Source organism: Aotus nancymaae, unplaced genomic scaffold, assembly GCF_030222135.1.
Source record: "Aotus nancymaae isolate 86718 unplaced genomic scaffold, 86718_ANA_hifiasm-v0.15.2.pri h1tg000053l, whole genome shotgun sequence".
NCBI lineage: Eukaryota > Metazoa > Chordata > Mammalia > Primates > Aotidae > Aotus > Aotus nancymaae.
The window spans coordinates 28,301,129-28,307,389 of NW_026988467.1; positions in this window are offsets into that span (position 1 = coordinate 28,301,129).

Genomic DNA, 6,261 nt, shown 5'->3' on the forward strand with positions numbered 1-6,261 from the left:
AGTCAAAGATTCATGGGTCTACCTGGAGCTCCAGTCCCCTTCTAGACTATATTCCAACCCACCACCCTGGCATCCCCTCCCCAGGCAGGCCTAAGCCAACTACTAGGGTCTGTGGAGCCACTTTCCCACGCACATCCTTCCTCCTCAAGCCCAAAGGGTGGCTGTTTGCCAGGAGTGTGGACCAAGCAGGGATTGGAGTGTTGGGGTGCCCACAGGCATCCATACAAGGGCCTTTATTCTGCAGGATGGAGCCCAAGGTAGGATGAGAGGGGGGTGGGCGGAGGGCGGGGGACCTCCTTTTGTGTTGTCGCCCTAGGTTCTTTAAACACTTGGGGTGGCTCTGACAAGCTATTTGACCTTGGACAAGTTACTGTGCCCCCCCAGTAGGGTTAATAATAGTACTTGCCTCTCAGAGTTGTTATGAGGATGAACTGAGTTAATTCATGTAAAACACTTTGAACAGTGCCTGGCACAGAGCACCAATGCATAAGCGTGAGCTATTATTATCTATTATCCTAGAATTTGGCGTTTTTTTCTCTCCAGCTGCAGAAGTCCCTTCTCTTTCATTTGAGAGACTGAGCAAGAAGCAGGGGAAGGGGATCCCCTCCACTTCCTCTTTCTCCTCCCTCACAGCCCAGGCCCCCTTTCCCAGCTCCTGCACCCCCAGGCCTTCAGGCCAGGAGGGCAGCCAGGTCATTGGACTGAATGTCATGATTTGTTTAAAGTCTTTATTGGCTAAATGACTGAATGAGCAAGTGAATAAATGAAAAACAAGGACTGAGTGAATAAAAGTGAAACAAGGCTGGACGGACCGATGGAAGAACAGACTGACAGGCATGTGTCTTGGCTTTGGGGCCCTCAGATCTGTGTCCCTGCACATCATTGTTTTCTGCCTGTTTTGATTAGATGGTGGGAGTCAGAGAGGGGAAGTGGGCTCTCAGCAAGGTCAGCTCTGGCCTGGTGAGTGGCTCACCCTACGGAAGGGACCCCTGTGCCTGCGGCTGTTAGAGGGAGAATGCTCACATACATCCAGGTCCTTCTGGTCCTGTAGATGACTGAGTGTGAATGAGAGACCGTGGGGCAGGCTCCATCCTGGTCTGGGACAGCAGGGGCTGAGGGGAGAGGCTGACGAGCCTCACCACCTCCTTACACCCCAGCCTGCTTCTGGCGGAGCCAGGCCTCAGTGCCTGCCTGTCAGCCAGCGCGTTAGCGGTGATGGAGAGCTCCCTTGGGGCCTGTCAGCCTCCACCATCTGGCCAGGCTGGGGAAGGTGGAGGGACCTGTCGCAGGATGCCCCTTTGGGCCCTCTGACTTGGCACTTGGCTCGTCTCAGAGACTGATGAGCTAGTGGGCATGTGGGAGTGCAGCTTTGTGGGACTTTATGTGTGTGGCCAGCCCGTACGTGGTGGCTAGGTCCGGATGTGACAGTAAGCAGCATTTGATGTGTTCATATTTGTGACTGGCCATGTTTGTGTGTCTGCATCTATACCCTGTGCATGACAGTGTATGTCCCAGAATGTGAGCACAGTGCATGCGTCTCAGGTCTGGGGGTTTTCTAAGGGAAGCTCAGGGTGGAGATAAGGATGGGGAGGGCTTGAGCCCAGTGGGGACTGGAGCTGTGGCTTTAAGAGGAAGGTGCACAGTGAATTCCTGCCTCAGCTTTCAAGCAGCAGAAATTAACCTCCATGTCAATCTCTTGAAAGGGGCTAAAAGTCCCTGTGAGGGAAGCCAAGTCAGCCTGAGAGCATCCCTGCCTGTCCTTGAGCCCCAATCCGGTGGTAGGGGGTGGAGGGTGGGGGGAACGACTCTGCTTTCAGACACCATCCCAGGCTTCCCAAGGAAGCGTCCCTCCTTGGCCCCAGCACAGAGACAAGACACATACATGTAAAGCCACTCGAAAGTACAGGCACACAATTACCCAGACATGGACACTGGCACAGCATGATCACACGTGATCCAGACACCCACGTGTGTAGCCACAGATCTGCTGGGCACAGCACATGTACATATACCCATGCATCATGACAGACATTCACCTCAGGCAGCCACACAGATGTACAGCACATGCATGTTTACACACAGGAACGTGCCCATACATGGATGAAACACATTCTACAAGGAGTCACACGCATGCAGACACGCTTGCATGTTTTCACACACAGTCTGCTCCCCCGTGTCCCCTCCCACACTCACTCCAGTTCTCTCTTGGCCCAGTACCCTGCTGCTGCCCTCACCCACTGTGAACAACCCTCTGAAGGTCACCACAGGAGGGACATATGCATATGTGACCCTGTGAGTAGAAAGCTGTTTGTGTCTACAGGTCTAAGTTTGTATATGTGAGTGTCACTGGTAGTCTGTGTGGCCCTAGCACTGCAAAAGTGTCTCTTTGTGACACTGTGGGCATTTTTCTGTGTATCTCTGTGTATGCTTCTGGGAGGCCCTATGTGTGTGTGTATGTGTACCCGTCTGTGTGAATGTGAGTATACGAGACAGTGGGGAACTTTTATATCTGTGTGACTGCATTCTGTGGGCTACTTCTCTGAATATGACAGTATGTGTATATCTCTGTGTGCATTTGCATATCTGTCATGGCTCTGCAGTCCAGGATCCACAGTCTGGCTCAGTAGACACCCTTGCCAACAGAGGCTGTGGCCTGGGGTGGGGCCAGGCAGGACTGAACTGAATACCCTGGCCGTTGACAGTTGTATTTACAGAGCTCCGAGTAGGACGTAATTGCTTCTATTAATCTTTCTCCGGTTGTTAATTGCTCACTTATCGGGTTGTGTATTATGCCGACTGTTGCTCTTAATTCGCCTCCATAGCTGCAGGTGTTTGCTGCCTTATTAACTGTTAATCGGCTCGGCTAGAGATGGAAACTTAATTGGCCCCCAGAGTGGGACACAGGCAGGCCAGCCGGGCACTGCTAGGTTCACAACCTGTCCCTGGAACCCTCACCTGTGGAGCACAGGTGGCTGGCCCACTGCCATCCACCAGCAGACAGCAGTCTTGCATATAGCAGTCAGAGTGACAAATGCAGAGTATGGCCCCCACGCAGTCCTACCTCCTCCAGGAAGCCACTCAACCCCTGGGAACCCAGCTCCTATACCCCTGCCCATCACCAACAATCTTCCTGTACCCAGGATAGAAGCCAATCCCAGTTTCTAAATGAACAAGAGCTTCCAGGAGTTCTGCTGCTCCTATCCAGCACACTGAAGGGGTCCCTCTCGGCTTCTGCTTGCACAGCACAAAGAACAGGGAACTCCCTCCACTGCACTGTTACATAGCTGCAGCAATGAGAGGGTTCTCCATACTGAGCTGACTTCTTACCCCCAACCCAAGTGGCAGCAGAGGAGTCCCTACTGTCCACAACAGGGAAACTGAGGCTCAGAAAGGGTAAGGGGGTGGCCCAGGCTTCCCCCGTCCTCTCTGGTAAAGACACTCCAGGCAGATTCTGCTCTCCTTCCACCCCCAGTCCTGCTCTATCCCAGACATCTCAGTCATGGAAGGTACTTTCTCAGCCACCACCTGCTCAGCCCTGGTCTTCGGGCCTCCCAGGCTCAGCTGTCACTGTTGCAGCCGCCTCAGGCTCCCGGCCTTTGGGACAGGAAAGCAAGTTGTGGGCTCCCTGAGAGAGACAAGGATGTCAGGGGGTGGCAGTAGGAGAGTCCATGCTCACCAACCTGACCTCCAGCTTCCAAGAAGGACAAACAGGCAAACCAATAGTCCTCATGTTGTGCATCAAATCCAGTCTGCCTTGACATCTGGGAGTTCTTCCTGGTGTCCAGTTGCCATGTCTTAAGCAGCAAAGGAAGTTGATTTGCTTTGGTTGGATTCTAAGAAGGGTTGGGCTTGAGAGAGGGAGGAAGGGAGTACCACCAAGTGCCCACTGTATGCCAGAAAGCAGCAATTAGTGTGTGTACATGTGGCATCCCTTTTAACCCTCCCGTAACCTAGTAAGTTAGGGATTAATATCCCTGTTTACAGAGAAGGAAACTGAGCAAGAGGGTAACTAAACTTGCCCAAGGCCACACAGCCAGAAAAGGGCAGAATTGGGGTGCCAGCAAGGCTGACATCGCTTGGGAAGCTAGGTGTCTTCAGTCAGAGATACCTGGATGGATTCAAGCTAATGGTTCAATAAGGGGACGTAGGGAAAGGGAATCGGTGGTCAGTATCACAGCTCACTCATCTACCCCACATCTGAGAACACGGACAGGAGAAAAACTCACGCATGCGCAGCCCACGTGCCCATCAGAAGGGATGAGGAGGAAGCAAAGGGAACCGTCCAGGGATAGTTGCCCAAACAAGTTCTGGCCCCGCCTCTATGCTAATGACATGCAGATATATGTAAATTTGCACACGCAACAGCTCAAACCTTTGGGAGCAATCGGGTGACACAGGAGCGGTTGCTATGGAAATCCAAAAGCGATACCCGCTCCGCACCCCCCTCCCACAGGCAGGCGCACAGACACGTGCACAAAGACGCAGGGTTCTTCACTCCGCAGCTAAGAGGATCACGGAGTGGCAGCGGGTGTGACCGGAAGGACCCTTAGAAACTGCGTCCAGCCGGGGGAAGCTCAGGTCCGAAGAAAGTCACCAGGAGAGCAGCGTCGCGATCTCTGGTAGCCTGGAGCGCCTTCCACTAAAACCCAGGGCGCTAGGTGTTTCTTTGGGTCCCGGGCGGTTCCAGCTCCGGCCTAGCAACAACGAGCCCCGCCCAGCGTTGCATAGCAACGTCCCTGGAGCCTAGCAACCGCCAGCCACGCCCCCTAGCAACGTCGTGCCTAATCCTTGTTCCTGGCCTCTGCCAAGAGAGAGAGGCTAGGGGCTCTTGGACTGGGGCCAAAAGGTGGCAGGGTTGGGGGAGGGTGTTATGTTTAGCGGGCAGCAGGATTTCAGGGCTCATCTACTGCCCTCCTGAGGGCGAGCGCCATTTACAGAGGGGAAAACTGAAGCTCCCAAAATAAATCCCTGCCCAGAGTACAAAGCTCGCTCTTCCCTGAGTGCTTCGGGAGAGCGGCTCTGGCGTCTCTCCGGAGGAAGCCCTGGGCCTGGAGGGGAGGGGATGAACAGCCGTCTCCCTCTGCACCAACTGCATTAGGAAAACCACCCAAACTGTGGGCTCAGAACCGAGCTGTAGGTTTGCATAGTAATTTGCATCATTTGCATATAGCGCGGAGGCTGCGGCGCTCCCATGCCATTCCGAACCGGAAAAGTTCCCGAAGGAGCCCCGCTCCCTCCCCGGGTTCAACTGTCCAGCCTCCTCTCCCTACCCCTCACTCGCACCCCACCTGCATTCCCCCCGCATCCCACCCCGCCCCCGCTTCCAACTCCTTCCGCTAAGTTCCTGCACCTCGCACCATCCCTGCCCCCCGCCGCCTTGACTCCGGTCCTGCCAGCCCCGACCTCCATCCCAAGGCCGAGGGCCCCCTCTGCTGTCGTCCGCTGGTAGGGCAGCCGCAGAGCTCAGGGGGCAAAGAGGGGCTCTCCCAACTGACCATCGCCCCACCCTTCCCCGTCCAGGAGGGTCCAGGGCGAGGCCTGTACATGGGTGGACTTCGCGAAGGGGTGGGCAGGGAGGGGGTAGGGCCCTTCTCACTACGGGGCGAAGGGTGGGGTTCTAAAGAGTTTCTCTCCTGGAAGCCAGGCCCGTTTCCCCACTCTGGGTTGGTTGGCCTTGGCAGCTGGTTCCCCAATCAGTCCGCAGACTCAGTTCTCTCGAGGTACACCCTACCTGAGACGCTTGACAGTTACAGCTGCTGTTAGAAGCTTATTCTAGGCCCAAGGCGGGGTAGCACCGTCCAACCCTAATACTAGTCCCCAATCCCACCCTGAATGCCCACTACCAAGGCCAAGACCCTCGACTTTTTCTAACACCAGTCTCTGCGATCTGGCAAGAGATAGAGGAGTCACCCAATCTGGATCTCCCAACTTCCTCAACGGAGACCTACCCACAGGCAGGCCATGAGACTCACAGATACAGAAGCACACAGACACAGAGACACAGAAGGGATGTGGTGGAGGTATGTACTACCCTTCCCCATCTAGTCAAAGGAAAAAAATCTTAATATTAACTGAAAAATGTAAAAACCACTGCAACTTGCTCTTCTCTTCCTCTCTAGCGATCTGTTGATGTCTGTGACCCTCCAAAAGGCTCTGTCCATTTCTCTCTCCACCCCCAACCTCGGTCCTGCCTTCTTTCCCACCGCCTCCTCTTCCTCCTAGTTCAGAATACTTGCAAAACGCTTCCAGAAGCCGCCGTGG